Genomic DNA, 23,242 nt, shown 5'->3' on the forward strand with positions numbered 1-23,242 from the left:
ATCATCCTTGTAGAGGTTGTTGGATGATCCAAAATTGCAAGCTCAACAATCATACATTGAAGGATGTTTTTATTCAATAGTACACTTATCTTGATTATACATACCTACCATATAATGAAGTAAATTCCAAAGAACTATGGGTCTATTTATGCAAATTGAAAACCTGTACATGGCATATATATTCTGTTAGGGCATTGTCAACCACTTCCTTTTTTGTTAGATGTGTTGTATGGTTCCTGAATTGCTTTCTATGGTTGGCTGATTTATTTGGCAAACAGAACATTTAAGCACCATAATTTAATTAAGGAATGAAAGTGGGACTAAAGCAAATGAGATGGAGAAGGGGCCTAGCAGCACATGTGCTATCCTTGTACAGTTGTAGGAGAACGAGCAAAGGGCAGCATGGTGGTTGAACTAAAAATCAGGCTGGCCTGCTTATCAGGTGAGCAACAAGCTTACATTGAATGTCAATCAATATTTATTTTCTTTGCAAACTTTCTATTTTTGTGTTACAAATGTGGTGCAACCAATGTAAGTGGAGTGTTTGCCATCCAGGTTGCAACTTAACAAACTTTGAATGTCTACAAATCTCTGGCTGTCCCCATTTATAGAAGCGATGCGAGAAGAAGAAAGGTGACGATTGGCACAAGATAGTACACATCCCAGATATTCAGATTGGATAGCCATCCAATTGTAAGCATCACTTCTTGTTCATCCTTATCTTTGCTTTATAATATATGATTTTACCAAATACTGCCTTTAGAACTATGCTTACAATTGTATATGCTATTTGTCACTTGGGTTTGTTTTGTGAGAAAAATGGTCATAATATAGCACGAGTGTGATGGTTCTTATGCATGTATGACTCAAAATCAAATCATCCAAATTGTAGGCCCTACTTTAGATGTGTGATAAACCATAAACTATATGGAACTGATGTCTGATGTCCTAAGTGGCTGGTTGGTGGATATCTAATGCACAATTAAAATGAAAAAAAAGGTTAATTTGGCATGTGAGCCTTGATCAACATCAAATACATGCATGGTTTTTGTTATTTGTTAACAGAGGCTTCATGCTTGGCTGACATCTTTATCCTTTCTTCTTCACAACTTGTTACAGTTTTTAGCCATAGTGATGCATTTATCATTTAACATATCTATTATAATACTTTGACTTTATGAAAGAAGGGCTAGTCGTTAGCATTATCTGACTTTGGTTCTGATGGTACATGTCTACTACTGATATATTCTTATTTATTTTGCAAGATAGCTTGAATTTTTTTGAAGAATGAACCGAGCTATAAACTGGGCATGCAGCTTAGGGGCGGGGAAAGGAGGAGAGCTCAGGGGGGACCCCTGAACTACTGTTGATCTACATGACGGTACAAAGATGTGAGTGAGCTGCATCATTCTTCTATGAAGCTTTCCTCTCCTCCCACTCATAACAATAAAGGCAAAATGAACAATGCAAAAGGTTCGGTCTGCTCCCAAAATTCCTTTTTCCTTCATGAGTAAGATATTTTCATAGATACATCGACACTATTTTGTTGCATTGCTTTTTATGGAGCCATAACTTTTCTCCTAAATAAGGTTAAATGTCTTATTATTTCATTTTTTTTTCTTGTTATGCAGTTAACTTATTGGCCAGTCATTTGTGATGGATGTAGGTTGGCCATTGCACGCATGCCAACTTAGGGTATGTGTTATATACATGGGCATTCATCTGGTAGGGAACACTATCATCAAGCACTAACACAAACATTAGGCTGGTCAACTCATCAGATAAGCCGTGCATGTACATTGAATATGGACCACTGGTCATTTTTTCCAATGGTCCATTTTTCTCATACAAGTGTGGCCTGCCTATATAGGTTCCCCTGTTTTGAGTGCAAGAAGCACAGTAGCACCCTTCTATAGTCATGGTTTATCTTTTCTACAATGTATTTGAATACAAGATTTTAATCTTACCTTTTACATTCCATCAGATTGCTATAGTTTGCCTAATTCACATCCAAGGCGCCATCTATCTTATGGACATGTCTTTGCAGAGCTTTCTCACCTATGGCCACAAGGAGGAGAGGACTACATCTTGGAGGAACTATCTCTCTGCAGATTTAAACTCATCGAACGTGACCTTTTTGTCCCTGTTGGCATCCATCTGATTGAAAAATCTCGTCAAGCTTCCCAAGTTCTGTTATGTCTGCTGGAAGGCAGTCTTCTGGCAAGGCCTATATGGATTTCAGTTAGATGATCTTTTCTACCACATGCAAAGTAAAACTATAGAGAAATGATAAGGCGATTCGTGTGTAGGCAGACGGAAGAGGCAGAGATTCAAGTCACATATGTGCGAGATCCAAGCTGTTCATTAGTATATATTTTCTCATTTTATCAAAAAGGAAAAGAAAAATATTGCCAGAGAGTATCTTGAGTTTTACTAATTAACTCAGGAGAATACTCGGATCATTAGCTTGTAAAAGTGGTGTCCATGGCTTAGTTATCCGAAATGATTTGTTTATTGAGCCCAACCATGGAAGGATCCTCCAAGATCTTGACTAGTTATAGGGAAACTTCTTTTTTTTTTTTTTTCCCATATAGAAGTTTTTAGTATCAACCAATCCTCTATCTACCCATACTTCATTAGTGTTCAGGGTTTCCTTTCATTTTGATTATTTTTAAAATATATATGTTTATATTTTCTAGAAACCTGCATTATTTGACACCCATGTCTGGCAACGTTTATATTTGTTTAGGTCATAGTTTTGCTACCAGAATACATTTTCCTGTTTCTTATGTATATGGTTTTTGGAACCAAGAGAGAATATATGTTTTAAAAACATACTCTTATTGACACGCATTATTAAATGCCATGGTAGAGACGTTTCTTTACTTTTTGGTAAAATGTATATTGGTGAAATATCATGCTCTCTTCTCCACGCGCGCACACACACACACACACACACACACACACAAAAACACAATATGCACGCCAATGTGGCGATAAAAGTGGATGTCTATCAGCTTGTTTTTATTAGGATATCTATTCTTGCTTCCAAATTGATCTTATATGAGCTATTTCTAATAAAACAACTTTCATATGTCATTATACATCGGCACAGATATGTGGGAGTGGTGGGTTTTCCAGGACCTTGTTTCTACTTATTTCCTTGTCCAAAAAAAAACACACTGCTGTCCATGTCCAAAATAGGTATACATATGCATGTTGACATTGCAGTGTCACAACATTGCTTTCCGGTTATATTGACTGCCCCTCTTTAAATCCTGTATTTTTTAAAATGTGTAAGATTTGTTCTAATGGAATGCTTTACTCTTTTTACTCTTTTATGGTTGTCTTCTTTCAGTGATTTGAGTAGTCCTTGATATTCAGGGATTAAGTACCCGAGAATGTGCAAAAAGGTGATGTGTTTATCTTATTTGCAACAAGCAACATAATTGTTATCATTTAATTGTCCAATGAAATGCATTCATGAATATGGAAATATTTTCAGTTACTTGCAACAGGAATGATAGAATTCTGAAAATAAGATCAAGATTGTGCTTTCTTGACCATCAGGAATGTACATATGTTGGTGTGTTTTATATAGTCCTTTGCTTCTTATTTTCTCTTATGATTCCTTGCCTAATGTTGTGGTTGTGTGGATCTCTTGACTGGCAATTCTGCAGAAATCATTCAGAAGGTAGGATCACAAGATTAATGTAAAATCTTTTTTCTGATGAAAGGTAGAGTTATATTTAATCACTAACCCAAGAGGCATGCCACTTGCAGGCATGCATCTGCAGATGCCCAATACAACTGTCTCACAGAAAGTCAAAACTTGAAACGCACGTTGGTGATCCAAGCCCTTCATCACACTGGCATCATGATGAATGTGTCTTCACTTATTATCAGTTTTTCCCATTCATCAGGTGAGCCACACTTATATTGAGAAAGTGGATGCTTAAAAGATTGATAAGATGATAACTAATGGTACATGAGTGGACCACTAATTCACCAAATTAGTGGACTGGCCGAACTTTTACACTAGGACACTTTCACGAATGGGTAGACCTCATGAATGGAATGGATCTCATATGCATATGCCACACTGGCACACGTGAGGGTCCTTATATATGTCCTCTGTCGAAATGCATCCACAAGAAGGACTAACTCCTTCAAATGCAAAATTTCTATCCACTTGCTAGTGTTTTCAATCCTATGTTTACTTTATTTATGTAATATCTCCACAACAGCCAAAGAACTGGGGTATGTTCATGGGAATGTATCTACTGATGTATTGTAAACATAACATTCTCTAGAAGCTCAGTTAACAGTTATAGCATCATTGATATGTGCAGGATTTGCAAAATTGGTTACAGCTTTTGCAAGAAATGGTCACAGATGAGAAGTATAGATTGAGGTGGAGTTTTGTCTATAGCTATAGTTTCTTGGTCTTCAGAGTTGTGGCATTGTTTGTGTTTGTATTTCATGCAAACAAGCGAACACTTGTGGAACACTTGTAGCCTACATGTTTGTGTGAGCATGAAGTGTTTTTTACCAACCATCCCTTATCTACTTGGCATGAGAACAGAATAATGAAACTTTGCATGGTATTGCATTTTTAATTTTAACTTTTATTTATTTATTTTGGCAGCTGTTGAACCATGTCAGGAAATGTCAATAGTGCAGCCCAATTCAGAGTAATGGAAGAATCTCTGATGAAATCTCTTTATTCACATCGGGAACACTAGGTAATTCTGCTTTCTTTGTTTTCAAGATCTGTATGCTATAGCTTGCACTGGGACAAAGGCTAAAAAGATTATGATGATAATATATTTGTGAGCCTTTGCATCTCCTTGTATTAGATTCTCCATAATCAAAATGGAGAACAATCTATTTATACAAAGATATGCATCATTCCTTCCCATCAAGGCTATAGGATCTATTGGTTTTGATTTTATAGTAACTCAAATGGTAATATTAGTAGAAATAGTTCTGAAATGTTTAGCAGCATCTACAGAGACATCACTGTTGGCAGTTAACTAATCATGGCAATATATGGGAGCTAGTGAAGATCTCAACTTTTCGATGGCTCAATGGTACATGCATGGTTTTCTTAGTTTACATGAATAATGACTAATTCATTCATAGTTTGGGGGTAAAATATTTAATCCAAAGTTACTGTTATGTTGCAGAGATGCCACATACTTGAAGTTTCAGATACATGTTGAATCTTGATCTCCAATCTTCCTATCGATGACCCAGCTACAATTTTGCACCTTCCAACAAAATACCATTCTATGAACGGATTCGACGAAACTTCCATCCGATACAATAGCTTGGATTAGAGAAGCCAGACCTGGTACCTTTCATCCCTTCCATGTTCAAGTATTTGAGGGAAAGGGGGATGCAAGTCGAAGTAAAGGTTGTCTACATTGCAATTGAGGCTCTTTGGCTTCATACATTCATGGATGTGGCCCCCTAGACTGCATGGACAAACGATCAAGACCACCATCCATCTGCTCGCCCCTACCGTTGTGGGTGATTGTACAGAAGACGGAGAATCCGTTCTACCTTATTTCAGTTGCAGTCAGATCATGAAGACCAGCATATACACACACCTACTGTTTGTGGGTGATTGTACAAAAAACATGTGGATAGGAGAATCCTAGCTGCCCAATTTTCTCTGTTGAATGTGATATTTATACAGTTTGTACAAAAAATGGCTGATTTTTGTCATCACCCGTTTGCTTGGAGGCTCTTACTCAGACGGATAGGATTTTCCAATTGATGTGATATTTATACAATTGCCTATCACCATAGGGCTTATAAGATTAACATACCAGATGATCCACCCATGAGCCATGCAGGCCCAATCAAGCAGTAGACCTTCTGAGGTAAGGGCAGGCTCCAAATTGAAAATGAAGCAATAGGCCTCTCAAATTCTATGTCAAGGGTGGGAAATCTGGTGTTCAAATGGGATTCTTCAGATCGAGCATGGATGGTCCTCATTGCTTGCAAGTTTATCAGCTGCTATGCTTCATGAGTAAGTTTCAGGAAGCAATGATCACTTTACTAGCTGTTTGTAGCTCTATTTTTGTGTTGAGTTTAGAAGCATAAAGTATAAATGGATGTTTAAGTAGAGGCAGAAATAGAGATTGTATGTATTTTGGAATGCATGTAAAACAGATCCGTAGTCTGACTGTTATGCTTGTTACAAGTAATTGTATGAGTTTCATGTGCTATGTTTATGTTAAGTAATTGATTGGCCATTGTATTTACTTTTTTTTTTTAATTGTTAATCTCTCTATTTAATCTTTTTTTCATACTTGTACTTTGAAATTTGCCAATTCAAAATAGCTCCAACAAGAATTGCAAGTTTAGTGGGCTGGGCAGATTACAGGTCTCAAGAATTTAGAGGATCCCAGGTTAAGTCTCAATACCAATTTTGGTGGGCCCATGGATCATTTTATTTTTTATTTTTGTGAAACCTTTTCCTAGATTAATCACACCCAAACAGAACGTTTGTTCCAATTACAAGGATATGTTTGTAGAACTTGGGGCCTTGTTTGGTAGACTAAAAATTAGTTCATCTCATTTTAGTTATCAGTAATTATGCATTAGAATTTGGAGATCGTGTTCTCTTATACATAATTACTTCAGGAGTTGAGTGGTGTCATTTAGCTAACAAGATGTTCTCATCTCCTAACTTTGTTGGGCCCCACAGGATTAATGATTTTCTGGATCACTCTTTAAATTGTTGCGAGTTTCTTTGGACCATTATTTATGTACTAGGTAACCAGACATTACTAATCGTATAATCGATTGTCCATAGTTCTGCATCAGAAACAGGATCACGATTACCCATTTATGTTGAATAGAAAGAGGCTACATATGAAACTGTTAGGATTGTTTGATCATTGAGGCTTTTTATCACCAAACAAATAACCAAAAAATCAAACAAGATGACCCCATCAAGCGGCCAGTTTCAATCACAGTCACCATGCATTGAGGGAGAGCTTCCTTTCCTATTGAAATATATATTTGGATCTCCTTTGTTTTTTGATACCATGCCTTAAAATGAGCTGGAAAAACTGATGGATGGTGTGGATATACAACACACATCAAGGTAGGCCCCACGGTTAGGGAAATACCCACTAGGGCCTTATTGGATTGACCCATAGTCATTGACGTCATCTTTTTATGACTTTTGGTCAATGCTCTTGCTTGAAACTGAGCTAAGACATGGGATGTTTATTGCATGGCCCCCAAAGAATATGTGGTAATCTCAAAATCAAACATGCTTACGTGGCAGGTGGGCCACACATGTCATTGACGAATACCTTTCAAAAGTCCATTGAGTCTAGCAAGGGAATATTCCTGCCGTGTGAGTGCCTTAAAACGAGAGAGAAACTTCTATACTCTGGCAGAGCGTGATGGATCATATGCAGGCACTTAGAGATTGCACACTTGGAATACAAGGAAGTCAAAGCAAACCATTCAAATAATAGAATCTACCTTAGATGTACCATGAGCAAAAAAAAAAAAAATTACGATTACTTGGCAATCTGATGGTGAAAAATGAAAAATATCCAATGGTCTTATTTCAACAAATTAACAAGTGACCACCAATCAAAGGTTAGGATTGTTCATCCAATCTGATATTTGGACTCTTAACTTAGAGATATTGCTTCTACAATCTAGTCAGTGTGTTTTGAGTTTATATATGCCACATGTACTTATTTTATAGTGCCTGGGTATCAAGGGCCACAAGCCACCAGAGAATCAAATAACTCCACGTGTATTCATGAACATGTGAAGAATTGGAGAATTTTTCAGTGATTTTCTTATATATATATATATATGGGAAATGGTTCTTTGCATTCGACCTCATGGGAACTTGCCATAAGGGCGAGTTGTGTGGGCCCCACCGCTATGCGTGTCGAACATCTACCTCATTAGTCAGATGCACCATTCCATGGTGGATCTCAGGCTTAAAAATCAATTCAATTTATGACTTGTGTGGGCCACACCACATACAAAAGTTGATAGGCAATACTCGCCCATTAAAACATTTATAAACATTTGTTGGGCCTACAGAGATGTGGTTCAAAAATCCAGCCCATCCATTATCTATGTACCACTTGGATGAGGGGTCAGACCAAGTTTCAGACACATCCAAATTTCAGGTGGGCCCCATCAAGTGCTTTTATATGTTTTATGCATGTCTTCACATGATTTTAGATGGTATGGCCCACTTAAGTTCCGTATATGGCTAATTTTTTGATATCCTATAATTTAAAGGGGAATCATAAAATTCACGGTGTAGATGTTCTACATGCATCACGGTGGGGCCCACACAGCTAAGCATAGAACCATTTCCATATATATATATATATATATATATATATGAGAGAAAGAGAAATGCTCACATGCAACTAGTTAGACAATTCAAATTAGTCCAACTAGCCATACATTAAATTAAAAAACACTTCTTTTTATTTACATGTAATTGGAGGGTACATGACATTAAGTTTTATATAGGTATTATAGGAATATGTGTCATATATCTAGTCTGTTTATCAAATAAGGCATATTAATAAAATTTTATTTGTTAAAATTTATTTTATGATCTTAACCATTTGAAATCTAAATTGTTCTGAATTTCTAACAACCGCCACTCTTCTCGTACAAAAATATCATACTGTTAATTACAGAAAAATAATAATTTTATATGATTCACATTCTTATAAGGGACCATAACTGTTGAACAGACCAGATTTGTTATACATATGGTTAATTTACCAAATAAATCACAAGTGTTCAACTTCTCTAAATATTCTTTTCTTTTAAAACAAGCTTTCTCATCTTTCTATCTCTCTTCATTTAATCCCTCTCTCCTTTATTAAGGCTCTCTCCCCCTTATGTTATTGCCTTCAATTGCAACGGTAAGCTAGGTGGGGCCCAACGCGATGTTTATGATAAATCTATACCACCATCAGTTTTTCTAGATCATGTTACACCATGGACCCAACAACGATATAGATCCAAACCTCGAGTGGGCCACACTAGAGGAAAAGGTGAGGATTGAGCTTCTGCCATTGAAACATTCAAGCAGCCACAAAAGTTTTGGATCATACTAATGTTTTTATAGTTTCAGTTCATCGCGGTAGGAATGACCTCATGAACCATATGGATGGCATATATACATCATGGTGAACCTAGGAAAGTTTCAACTGACAGGAATTCCACCACTTACTGTTTCCATCCGTACGGCCCACATGAGTTTTAGATCTGGCTCATTTTTGGGCCCCACCTAGCTTGCCACCGAAGGAAGTTCATGGAGATGGCTTTGGCCCCGCGTCCATTGTAAACAGACGCTTCATCGCTGCCCAAGAACGTGGATTATGTACTGACCCTACCCATCCCTGGCTAGGAATGGGCACGGGCTCTGAGGGGCCGCCGTGATCTACGAGTTTTATCCACACCTTATATTTATCTTTTCATATTATTTTAGAGTAAATTCCCAAAAATAGAGAAAATCCAAAGCTAAAGTGGATCACACCAATGGAAGCAGTGGTGATAATGACACTCGCTGTTAAACCATCTTAGGGCCCACTTTAATCAGCTTAATTTTTGGGTTCATGGCCGGAAAGTACTTGGGAAAATGGATGGATGGTATAGATATACAATACATGCATTAAGGTGGATCCCTTGGTTAGGGACAAACCATATTAGGTGAGGCCGGCCGCACCTAATCTACTCCCCTGCTGCTGCTCTGGACCGAAACGGATTGGCTACTCCCCTGCCACCAGACAATGGCTGATGGTCGGTGCATTGTGGGCTCCACCATGATCTATGTATTTCATCCATGTCATCCATCTATTTTTCTACATCATTTTATGATATGAGACCAAAAATAAGATATATAGCATGTATCACATTACAGGAAACTGTGTTGAATGAACATCGACCATTAAAAACTTTCTGGTAGCCATAAAAGTTTTGGATCAAGCTGATCTTTGGTTTTTCCCTTAATCTGGGTCTTTATGACCTAGTCAAAAGATTGGATGTCAAATAAACAGTATAATGGGCGTTAGGAGGATTTTAATGGTGGATATCCAATCACTATTGTTTTCTTGTTGTGTGGTGCACCCGAGATTTATATTCCTATCATTTTCGTTTCAAAGCCTTAAAATGATATGTAAAAATGGATGAACGGAATCAATGAAACACATACAACATGTTGGGTCCATAAAGCACCGACCACCAACCCAGGGGGCTGGAAGCTGGGGGAGTAGCCAATCCGTAGGTTGACGTGGCAAAGTTTTGTAGGCACGAATATGATGTATATGTTATATTTACACTGTTACTCTATTTTTTCATATAATTTTTGAGTATGAACAAAAAAAGAAGGCACACCCAATGCTCAAATAGATCACACCATAGAAATTAGTGTGAATTGAGCATTTTGGGGTGGGACCCATTGATGTTGAACAGAGAGAGGCTGTAGATGAAATTGTTAGGATTGTTTAATCATCGAGGCTTTGGGGGTGGGACCCTTACACGTTGGGCACATGAGATGAAGCATACATATTTGTGGTGGTACCTCTAATTGTGTCCCATCACCAAACACATGACCAAAAAATCAAACAAGATAGTCCCATCAAGTTACCAGTCGCAATCACGGTCACCATAGATGTCCACGGTCGAGATTGAAGCGTACACAATTTGTAGTGTATGAGAGGGAGAGCTTTCTTTCCCATTGAAATATATTTTGACGCAAATTACTGTAGGGCCTACTGTGATGTATGTATCTTATCCACACCAGCCATCCGTTTTGCCATATTGTTTTAGGGCAATAGCCCAAAACTGAAGCATATCCAAAACATAGCCACACCACAGGAAACAGTACCGGGGATAATGACACCCAATGTTGAAACCTTCCTAAGGCCCATAGGTATGTTTATCTATCATCCAACCTGTTCATAAGGTTACACAGATATGGATGAAGGAAAAACAGATATATCAGCTTAATCCAAAACTTCTGTGACCCTCAAAAAGTTTTCAACCATAGGCATTGAATTCCCACTGTTTCCTGTGGTGTGACCCACTTGAGCTTTGGATATACTTCAATTTCTACCTAATATCCTAAAATGAACTGGTAAAACAGATGTACGGCATGGAACACACATATACATCACAGTGGGCCCCGCAGAATGAACTCTGTATGTTATAGCGACCATGAAATATGAGCATTCAAAAGTATTCCACATTGTCAAGGAAGGTGGCCCACCATGTTGATGTTACAAAGCAATAGCATTGGCAGCTTCTTGATGTTTTCCATGAGCTTTTTTCTGTCCTTCTTTGTTGACTCCTTTTTCTGCTATTTTTTTTTTTTTACAAAATTTCATTACCTTCCGTTCCACATTATCACTATTGTCAGCCGCTTGGCTTTTCCAAAGACAGAAGCATTTCTCCTTGCTTTTGTTAAATTCTCTACGTCAGCAGGAATTTGAATCAGAATGTTAAAACAATGTTACTTCTGAAAAATAACAGGTTTCAAGAATTTAGGGGGTGGGCCACAAGTACCAAAAATGTTACTTCCGAAATTACCACCTTAATCTCAATTTTGGTGGGCCACATGCCTTCTACATCAAGTTTGTACAAAGGGAGTTGCATTTTCCTGACTTGATCACAACCAAGGTTCATTTTTAGTTTATTTATTTATTTTTTTTCTGAAACTTAGTATAATTGTGATTAAGGGGTTATAATGCTGCTTTCTTGTGCAGAATCAGAGATGGAGATGTGGGGTCCACCTGAATTGACATAAGGGCATGATCCTATTATTCAATTTATAAACGTGTGTTTAAAACCTTGAGATTTTTGCCATGCATATATCTGAAATGTTGGTACTCCACATACATTTGGTGATCCAATCTGTGCATCTTGTGGACCAAACGGATCAGCAAAAACAATCCAGCAGTTGAATGTATGAAATTCCCGAAATAAGAGGTGTGGTGTCATGCAGCTAGTAACATATTTTCTCCCCCCAATTGTGGTGGGTCCTGCAATGTTGATGGCTGTCTCGATTACTTTAAGGTAATTAAAAAATAAAATAATGATAAAGCTAGATTTTATTAATAGGAACTGGTGAGCAAAGGGATGGTGCCTCAGGTGGGCTTTTACTGTGTGAAATCTACCCCAACCATCAAGTGCGCTATCTCATGTTAGGCTCGGGACAAAATAATCAACCCCATATCTGATTTAGGTGAACCGTATGATTGAAAAAAGTGTACAATACAATACTCACCCCTCAAGTTGTTTTTCTTAGTTTGGCCCACCTGAATCACTGATGGACCTGAATTTTGGACACTATTCCTAAATTTGGTATGGTATCTAATGGTTAGATTGGATTTTCTATAATCTCATTGTGGGCCCTGCAAAAATCAAGGGTACATGTTTCTGTGCAAGTTGTTTCCATTGGAAGGCCATATAAATGACAGGGTAGCATTGTTTTTGTGGTCCTGGGCCTTGCCTGGGATTACATATCTAATCTAATGAACTGAGTGTTTTTCACACACTACACTATAGTGGTCCATAAAATTTAAAAAAAAATTACCCTAAGCACACTCTTGATTTTTTACAAGCCTATCAAGATGTATATGTAAGATCTACTTTGACCATTAGATGTGTAATCCCATATTATGTCCAAAGCCAAAAAATCAGGTTGACCAGTGATATAGGTTGGACACACCAAAAAAAATAGTTAGGAGAAAGACATCCACAAGGGCCTATCTGATGATTATATGAAATCCACTCCAAACTGTTAGATGCCACAAAAATGGCAGAAACTAGCTGCAAACAGGCCATCAAAGTGACACACGGACACTCCTTGGCCTGAACAGTGGGATTCAAGTTTCGATGAACAAATGCAACTTCCGCAATGCGTAATCCCAAATGAACCCCAGATTTATGCCATGCATTTATCTGAAATGTTGCAACTTGCAAAGTCTCTATTCCGGTACTCAACATGCATGTGGAGGTTCAGTTCTAGTGTACCATATTGATCGGAAAAAGGAAATAGAAAAGTGTACGTGAGTCATCATGCCATGTCCAAAATTTCAGGAGGAAAGAGGTAAGGTACCATCCATTTAGCAGGATATTTTCATCTCCCAACTGCGGTGGTCCCTGCATGGTCAGCTCATCTGGTTGATGGGGGACACGGCTTGGGTGGACCCTAGATCCATCGAAGTTGGTGGATCCGTGATTGTGGGGCCCACCATGATGTATGTGCCTTACATCCATGTCTACTGTGGATATTGGATTGTTCCCTGAAAGGAAACTCTCTTTCCTATTGATACAGGAGCAGTTAAAAGTAACCTGCATTATCAACAAAGGTAGCTTGCTGCATTGATGTTTTCAGAAAGTAATAGAATTGGCAGCCTTTTGATGCTTTTCATGTGCTCTCTTCCTCCTTTTCTCTTGATTCTTTCAATTCCACTTACACCGAAAGTAACATGTGGACCCAATTTCAATGTTTTCGTTTCCACTCCACGGAAAAAGCGGACGCTGATTGCGTCCTACCCCGACCCAGACTGTATCCGTCCGAACAGGGTTCTGTGGGGCCTAAAGTGATTTAAGTATTTTATCCCTGCCGTTCATAACTTTTCTTAGATCACTTCAATATATGATACGAAAAATGATGCAGGTCCAGCTCTTAATTGGACCACAAAGTTGGGATTTAACTTCCACCATTAAAAACTTCTTAGGAGCCGTAGAAGTTTTGGATCAAGCTGATATCTGTGTTTTCACTTCATCCATCTCTACATGACCTTATTAATAGGTTGGATGGTGAAAAAAACGTTATGGTTGCCTTTTGAAAGGTTTCAATGGTGAGAGTCATTATCACTGTACCTTCCTTTGATGTGGTCCACTGGAGCCGTGGATCAGCTTAATATTTTTTATCATATCTTAAAATGACCTGAGATAAGCGATGAAACGGCATGGATAAAACACTTACATCACTTTAAACCCCACAGAGATGGAATCAACGTAACCGCGTCCGGAAAAAGCAACTTCATGAGAGCTAATCTAGGTAATGATAGAAAAGGACGCGCCCGGTGGATATTTCAATTCGAAGAATTATACCGTGCTCTGCAAGAGAATGGAATTCATAAGCCTTCATACCCCAACACTCCATATGTACACGTATCACGACCGTACCAGAGGAGAAGTACGTACGTTGTGTCCTCGCCGTTGATGGCCTTACCCAAAAAAACTAGTGCACGTACTTTCACAGCATCCATTCTTGGTCACTAAATATACGGTTAGAACTCAGCGAAGACATCTCCTACAATAACATAATCCAATCAACACGTGTCATCTCTCGAAATAGAGTGGGACAAATGCATTGGACGGTCATGATAGAAGTATATGCACGACAGGTGGTATGGGCGTGCATGCATGCACACGATATCGTCAGATTTTGATTTGGAATACAATGCTTAACACGTACTTTAACATTTAATACACCTACTCCAAGGAATGGGAGGGTATGGACGCACCAGAATGTCAAATGCTGTACTGACGCAACCATTTCTTGGAGTGGGACCCATGGGTAGCTGATCTAGACCGTTGATATTATTATTCAAATCAAGCATTTTGGATAAATAGAAATCTTCAGGGCCGGAGAAATCTAGCCAAGAAATGCTTGAGACGTTTTGTATTAAAGAATAGGAAAAACGAATGAACGGTTGAAAGCATCTGATATAGGAGAAAACAAAGTGGTCCCCAATCCACAGTACACTCGACAATACGGATGGTCTGGATGGAGAAAAGATGAGCCCCATTGCATTAAGATTCAGGAGGCTGTAGAGGGCTTGTCGATGTCCTCATGGGAAAAGAAAGGGATTCTCTGCATATTCTGCACGGGTTACTTAGAGGCTCGTGGAAAGACGAGGGGAGACATTGCCTCGAGCTCTGAGTTGTCAGAACGGCTCAAATGTGATTAAAATAACATTGCTCGCAATGATGTATTTATTATATCTATTCCTTTTACCATTTTTTGTGATTATTTTAAAACATTTGAAAAAAAAAAAATGAATTATATCTAAATCTCAAATGGACCACACCTAAAATAGCAGCGCGGGTAATAATTTTCACCGTAGATTCGAATTGTACCTAATCCGATCCGACTCGTTTCCTGACTGAGTCGAACTCGGTTCAGCTCAAGCCAACCATGGATCGGATCGGTTCGAGTTATGTGTCCCAGACTCGGTCCCAGATCGGATCAAGTTCGGGTTAGCCCTAGTAAATTTCGAATGGAATTGAGTTGGAGGAATCCAATTCGACTCAGTCAGATGCCCAACTCTAGCTAATAAGGTGTATCTTCAAGCATCCACAAGTACCAAGTTTGCCATATGTCACACTATCAATCTACAACTGTTAGTACGCCGAATGTGTATAGGTACCGTATGTGCTTGTCTATCGATCTTTAATTAGTATTAGTTGTGGCACAGTAGCCTATTAAGAAAGGCCTTAGTTGGATAGATACATCCAAAGTAGCCTATTCAAACAGAACTTTAATGGTTACCCAACTAACCCAAAGAGCCTGTAGTTACATCCAAACAGATAACACCTAGTAGAACTGAACCATTATATATACTACACCTAGTGGAAGGTTTTAGCCGTTTGACATTCAGTACAAAATAAATAAATTAAATTAAAATCATGTACCTGAACCACTGGGCATAGCTCGCTTATGAGCTGATAATATGGAAACTCTATCATTCATATTGGGTATGAACCCATCATGAATAGTCAGAAAACTCCATATTTTGAATTGGGTAAGTAAACAAACATGGTATTGTTTGGTAAATGACTAAAAATGAGTTTATCTCATTTTATTTAACAGTAATTATGTGTTAGGAATCTTCATCTCTAATACATAATCATTAAAAGTGAATGTTTGTTTGAAGAAGAAGCAGAGGCTGTATTTATTTCAGAACTCATATTAAGCAGCTACCTAAGTTTATAACGGTATTAACTGTTTTGGTTGTTACAAGTAATCAAATGGGTTGGTTTTATGTGCAATACTTGGATGTTTAAGGAATCCATCTGCCATTCTATTTACTATTTAGTTGGGTATCTCTCTGTTTACTCGAAATTAGCCAATGCCAAACAGTTGGGGGTCGGAATACCATGTTTGGTGGGCCGTCGCCAAAATAACAGGTTTCAAGAATTTAGGGGATACCGCAAAATCAAAATTAAGGATTCAGCCTCAATCCCAATTTTGGCAGCCCAGGTGCCTTCCAAGTCAGATTTGCATATGTGGAGCAGCATTTCCATTTCCCCGGTTTAATCACTACTATAGATCATTTTTTTTCCCTGAAACTTCATTGCTGTGATTAGGGGGCTTAAAACGATGCTTTCTTGTGTGGAATATTACAAGTATATATGGAGCCCACCTGATTTGCCATCAGGGTGTGATCTTGATTGTGCCCAGATGATCCCCTACCCAAACAGACCATTTGTTCCATTTGTTCCATTTATACGCTGTTTATAACACTATGATTTATGCTATACATCTATATGAAATTTCGTAATTAACTTGCAATGTCCCCATTTTGGTACTCGACATGCATGTGGTGATCCGGTCCATCCATCTTGTGGGCCACATTGATTAGCAAAAAATGTGAAGCAATCGTCATGAGATGTCAAAAATGCCAAGAGTCAATAAGTGTGGTGTCATCCAGCTAAAAATATACTTTCATCTCCCAACTACATGGACCTGGCCGAATTGATGGCTGTCTGGATCAGTTAAAATTACTATACAGTAAAGAATATGTGTTCTTACTTGTATGTTATCCTTCTCTTTCCCGGAAGCGGATTAGCTCTTCCTGGGGTAACAGCTTAGTGGGTGTGGTGTTACCCTTACTGTGTGGGGCCCACCTTGATGAATTTGTTTCATATTGGGTAGACCATACTATTGTACATATCTAATTTGTTGTGGGGTGTTAGCATGGAGATCTAAGGGCCCGTTTGGCCGGTCGGATTTGAAGGGATTGGATGGTATTGGAAGGGATTGGAAGTCAAATCCCAGGATTGGCCTGGCGTGCCAAACAGAGTCGGTGATCCGATCCCAATCCCAGGTATCTCAAGAAAATCCTCTGACAACACCATCATTACATTTAAATCCCATCAAATCCACCCTAATCCTTCAAATTTGCCTGGGACGTGTTTGGTTTGAGAGATTAGAAGGGATGAAAAGGTTTAATACTGGGATTGGCCGGGCGCACCAAACAGACTGGATATGGCAATCCAGGAATATATCAATCCATGGATCTCCAGACAATCCACTGACAACATCATCATTACCTAGAAATCCATGCCATCCACCCTAATACCATTCAATCCCTTCCAATCCACCTGGCCAAACGGGCCCTAAAAGAATACGATGATTACCCATTTATTTTGAAGAGAAGCTGCAGAACCGATTGTTAGGATTATTTGATCAATGAGGCTTCTGATCTATGGCCCATCCCTGGCTGGGCCCATTCCTTTCCCTGTAGAAATACGAGGACATTGTTAAGGGAGGTATCCTACATTGTAAAGGTATTGGCGTGCGCTTTCCTTATGGTTTTTTTCTTTTCCTTTCTTTATCCTTGTCAGTGATTCCTTTTTCTCCCGCTTAATGGAATTTTTTACTTTTACTTTTTTTGTTCGTTTTTGTGGAGTGTTTCCTTATTTTCCATTACACATTATTACGTTTTCAGTTCTTGGGGATTTCCACCAGTGTCGGGGGAAAAGAGTGTGAGTGTTTGTCTGTGAGAGAGAGTTCCTTCTTCCTTTCATCTTCTTCTTCTCCATCATCGCAAATGCGGTGTAGTCTACTTGTGTGGACGGCTTACAATCATCCTCTTTCCCTACCATTCTCTCAGCTCCCTCCACCTACAATAGATCAGGGAGACCTCTTGATTTAGAGGATCGGTATCAAACTCTTCATCGTAGAAATCTATCCACGTTATCCTGATCACTTCAAGGTAATATCTTAACCATCCATGTTTAGGCCATTATTAGAAATCTGACTTTATTGCACGTGAGGTGTTCAAGGGAATTGGATCCTTAAAAGTACCAGGTTTGTGTTTAGACCTGAAAGATCCAAAACCAGCTCACCTCACCAAGAAAATGAGATGCTCTGAAAATCATGCTAATCCAACCATCAACTAGGCCACCATGCAAATTTGGAAGCTTATGTTGTGGCCCACTTAATGATTAGATTAGCCGGATCTCTAAGTTGTCCATTATTTTTTTATGGTGGATCATCCTTGTGGATGGTTTAGATTACATGTACAGTGATGGTCCGACTCTTGTCTAGCGTCCTTGTACCTGATGGTCACATATTTCTCTAATCCCTCCTTATTGAGCGCCATTGATAGAAAAATGCTTGTGATCATTCATTTTAATTGATATCACTCTTTGTTCAATCTTAGGGCCTGTTTGGATGCCTGTAAGTTCTTTTAAGTTGTAAGTGACTTACCTGTAAGTGACTTACAGGTGAAAGTTACTTACAGGTAACCTGTTTGGATGTAAGTTGTAAGTCACTTACAGGTAAGTTACTTTTTCTGTTTGGATATCCTATAAGTTACTTACAGGTAGAAAGCTGTATATTCACATCGAGCATAGCTTAGATTAGGGAATCGTTCTAAAATGTTATAATCATATAAAAAAACATGGGATCAAATATGTTATTTTGTTAAGCCCATCAAGATGAATATTTGAGATAATTATTAAGCTAAACCAATCATCAAGTGGGCTATAAAAGTGGGCCCACGAATTCAAAAAATCTATAATATGGAGTAATAACTCAATTTAAGCATTGAGAATAAACTTAAAAACATTAATAGAAAATCTATTAATTAAATTACTTGCATTCCAACTGTGCAATCTGATGTAATTTCCAAGGGCCAGCGCATCATCAATCCCACTCTATCATCAAAGTTTTTCTCATTCTCTAATGAGGAGTTTGATGCTCAAGATCTAAGAGATTCACCAACACTGATGTAGATCGTTAAATTACTTGCATTCTAACTGTGCAATCTAAGAGATTCACCAACACTGCGAGTACATCACAAGATCACCAACCACAGGCCACAGTGAGACCCACCAGATAAACGATCTACAGGATCACCGACCACAGGCCACAGTCCCTGACGGTTTCATGGGATGCTGCATCACATAGTCCGTTTGGATTAGAGGCCCATGACACGTGTGAAAAAATACGCAGGTGCGTATAAGTGAATGTTTGGATGCCAGCGTGCCTTATAGAGTAACGTCAAACCACTCCCGTTTTCAAAGGAGAAAAAAAGGGTAGATGAAACCCTACCGTTTTAGGAGGAGGAGACGGAAGGCAGTAACTGCAGCGAGAGTTTGCAGAGACGGAGAGAGATTTGGTGGGTTGGTACGTTTCTCCCTGTTGCCCTCTTTTTAAAAATCTGACCGTTGAGCCTGTAAGTGACTTACAGGGAAGTGACTTCCTACCCCCATCCCTCTGCAGTTTTTTGGTAGATTTGCTTGTAAGTGACTTACAGGTTGTAAGTTACTTACAGGTGATTTTTCTCCCCCAAACGCCACCTGTAAGTGACTTCCCTGTAAGTCACTTCCCACTTACCCAACTTACAGGCATCCAAACAGGCCCTTAGATTATTTCAATTGATATGATTTGTACAAGAAAATGATTTTGATCATTCATTTATTCATTGTTCAATCTTAAATTATTTCAATTTATATGAATTAAACATCCAACATGGCCTTATCTAATACTTATAAGTTTTGATCTTGATGGGTAACTTGGTTCTTTTAAAAGAGCTTTGTCATGTTAGATGCAAGAACAAGGCGGCTCACGTATACAACACCCATGTGCTAGCATGGCATATGCACATGAAATCTAATCCATCATTCAGAATAACGAAATGGAGATACAAGTTGAAGTAGAGACCATCTTGGTGGCAATTATGGTCTGCCGCCTGTTGCTTGGTCCATTTATGGATGGACCCCACTTGGTTGCATGGTCAGATGAACTAGACTAGCTATCAGCTCCATTAAATATTAAAAAAAAACCCCACTAATAGAAAATCCTAATTATCCGATATTCTCTGTTGAATGTAGACTTTAGGCCAATTTTTATTATTACAAATTTGTTTGAAAGTTGTTACTTGGACGAAGAGGATCATCCGATGCCATATTTAAGTAGTCACCCTAGGGTAACAGATTAGATGATGCACCCACGAAGCCACATGGCCTGGTCAAACAATAGACACTCAAGCATAAGGGCAAAGTTTTGACAAATGGCCATTAAAACCTCTGGCCTGATTCAAGGGAATTGCATATGAAACCTCTCCTCCATATCAAGCCAGGTTTGGATTGAATTGATTAGGAGGTTTATGTACCATGTAAAGGCTGCTCCCATCAGGGAATTCCCGAACAACCTCAATTTCAAGAAATTATAATGCAATACTTCACCACATTGCATGGTGAAGCAATCGATATGCTAAAACGTGGAAGTCTCACCCTTTTCGAAGAATAGGATATACTCAAGGAACTTGAATCCTGTAGGTAACTCAAAGTATTAATATACCCAGTTAGGATAGGATTTCTTGTACATTGCAATTCGCCAACCATTCAGCTAGATGTTGTACTCCTAAATGAAACCTATGTCATCGTCTTAGCTGATCAGTCATTGTAGCAGCACAAGGTATGACCTTTGTATCACTTAATCAACGGTTGAGGAGGTGGTGGGATTAGAGGTTTGCACCCGGGTATCTCAACCCTCTGGTAGCCTTGTTAAATAGTTGGTGTGATATTTAGAGATTACTTCCAGGTATATCAACTTTCTGGTAGCCTTGCTAAATGGTCAGTGTGATTAGAGGTTGCTCCCCTTGGTTCTTAGCCGTCGGGTTGTAATTGTGCAGCATCGTCCAGGTGGCTAGCTTCTCCCTGAGATTATCGATGCATGCTTGGAGTTACCCCTTAGGTATACATAGGTTTTAGGCAATGAATTTCGATTGGTTGTAAGGTCGGCCATTTTGGTCGTTTCTCCTCGCCACCGATGGTCATAGTATAGGACGACCTTGGAGTTTGGTCAAGCTGACCCTTGTAGGGAGCTTGGTTGGTTGTTCTGCTTTCAAATCCAAAGGGTGATTGGGAGCAGGCTGAATATTCATGATGTCAAAAGCCACTCAAAGAAACTTTTGACTGCCCTTTTGAATGTCTCTACTTTCATCTAAATGCCCTCTGTGATCTACCTTATGTGTCCTTGCATCTGAAAGAAGCGCATGGCGACATCTCTGAAGACTAGTTGGGAAGAGAACCATGCGTCCACGTTGACGGGTTTAATGCACTATCCTTTGTCTTATGGCTGTTCTAATGTGTAAGGGATAGAACTATCCTTTTTCAATTTAGGAGGCATCTTGCTCTATTAAAGAATACTAAAGATAGTATACCATGTCCCATCAAGCATGTCAAAAAATATGTTTCTCATAATTCAATCAAATACGAGGCCACATATGTTAACAAAGGCCCGTATTCGATTAAACGTGTGTAGTTAGGTTAGTGCAGGGATGCTAGAGTCATACTCGACTTGAGTTTCATTGAACACTAGTGACCGCAACGCTAGGACATACCAATTAAATTTCATGAATTCGTGGAATTAGGTACCTTCTCATCCACCAATTGATATAGCAATCAGGCAGTTTAAAAGGGTAGGGGTTTATCCTTATGAATGGATTCTTTTTTCCTTGCATTAAGGACTTTTCTTTGAATGGTGATAGTAGGGTTTGTATTTTTTAATAGAACAATAATGGATAGAAAAGATTAAAACTAAAGGCTACAATGCTGATTTTATTAATATATATTTGAAGCTTAGCACAATCAACAAATGAACAATAAAATCAGAGAAACAAAAGATAAATACCTGCGATCTCCTGTGTGAATAAAAAACGAGTTAAGTGGTCAATAGGATATGACTAATGGTTTAATCTTCCAAATAAGGACTCGGTTGATTAGGAATCCAATGATTGGAGGTCGTGAATATTTATAACACTCCTAACTATACTGTAGTGAAGCCACTACCCAGTAACAATCTAAGCTAACCTAAACATTAGACGTTCTATAGCGTCGTTAGATAGAAGTGGAGGAATCTCAACTAAAGATAAGTAACGTTGCTCTATGTATGAGAGAATATGTTTGGCATGGGGTCCTGAGTTCTTCATCATGTGCTCCTTATATAGCTCGGGAGGAAGCAAACCCTCATTGGATTTTCTTGTTGATTTAAGATCCTTGGTGATCATGACGCATAGTTGTTTCCTAATCATCCCAGACTTGCCAATGAGGTCTCTAGGGTTACAATACAAAATTGTTTTTAGATCTCCATGCTAGCATGACTATGGAGATCCGCAGACATTGTGGGATCAATCTCATTATATCCGGATTCCTTACGGTGTCTTTGATTTCTTTGAGAAGAAACCATTTCTTGAACTTTCATAATCGTCGCGAGAGCACCAATCGTCTCTAGGAGGATCTCTCATTTTTAGCAAGATTATGTAAGATAGCCTTGCCGAGCATATCTAATTTGTGATATTATCGCTATCTCGGTAGGTCTTTATAGACTTATTGTGCACGCTGCTTCGATCACACTTGCCACTTGTATAATGGCTACATGTCATTCGTCACAGTGTTTTATCTACAAACCGGCATACAATTTTGCATCATTTTGCTTTTGGCAAGTGACGTGCCACTGAAGGATATGGGGCAAAAGATATCCTTGGTATGCGACTAGAATTTCGTCCATCATTTAATAGGAAACGTTGACATATGGTGGCATCTTATTGGTATGTGTGGATAGAGTTGTACACGAACCGAGTTAGCTCGGTTAACTCGCTCAACTCAACGTAAAAAAGCTCGATTCGACTCGATTTGAAACTGAGTTCGAGCCGAGTCAAGCTAATTTTTTGAGCTTGAAATTTCGAGCTTGCTCGAGCTCGACTAGACTCGGATCGAACCCCAACTCGAATCAAACTCAAATCGAACTAGTTCGGTGACTCTGTTATTTTGTTATTGATGTTGCTCAGCAAGTATTTGATGACATGACTCAATGAAGTGTCGGCTGGTGGCAAGGAAGGTATGGATATGAAACAAATACCCTTGGCATCTTGATTTATATGTTGCCTACTAAGTGTTTGATGAAATA

General features: G+C 38.7%; 2 long non-coding RNA genes across 2 annotated transcripts; both read left to right on the forward strand.

Annotated features, from left to right (window-relative positions):
- The first annotated feature begins 310 nt into the window (after positions 1-310).
- On the forward strand, positions 311-1,347 carry LOC131227442 (uncharacterized). Its single transcript, XR_009162277.1, has 3 exons — positions 311-442; positions 556-693; positions 1,266-1,347. It is a non-coding gene; the product is annotated as an uncharacterized LOC131227442 (long non-coding RNA).
- Positions 1,348-4,510: 3,163 nt separating this feature from the next.
- LOC131227437 (uncharacterized) lies at positions 4,511-5,762 on the forward strand. The gene is made up of 3 exons (XR_009162272.1): positions 4,511-4,745; positions 5,015-5,093; positions 5,190-5,762. It is a non-coding gene; the product is annotated as an uncharacterized LOC131227437 (long non-coding RNA).
- The last annotated feature ends 17,480 nt before the right edge of the window (positions 5,763-23,242 follow it).

Source organism: Magnolia sinica, chromosome 15, assembly GCF_029962835.1.
Source record: "Magnolia sinica isolate HGM2019 chromosome 15, MsV1, whole genome shotgun sequence".
Lineage (NCBI taxonomy): Eukaryota > Viridiplantae > Streptophyta > Magnoliopsida > Magnoliales > Magnoliaceae > Magnolia > Magnolia sinica.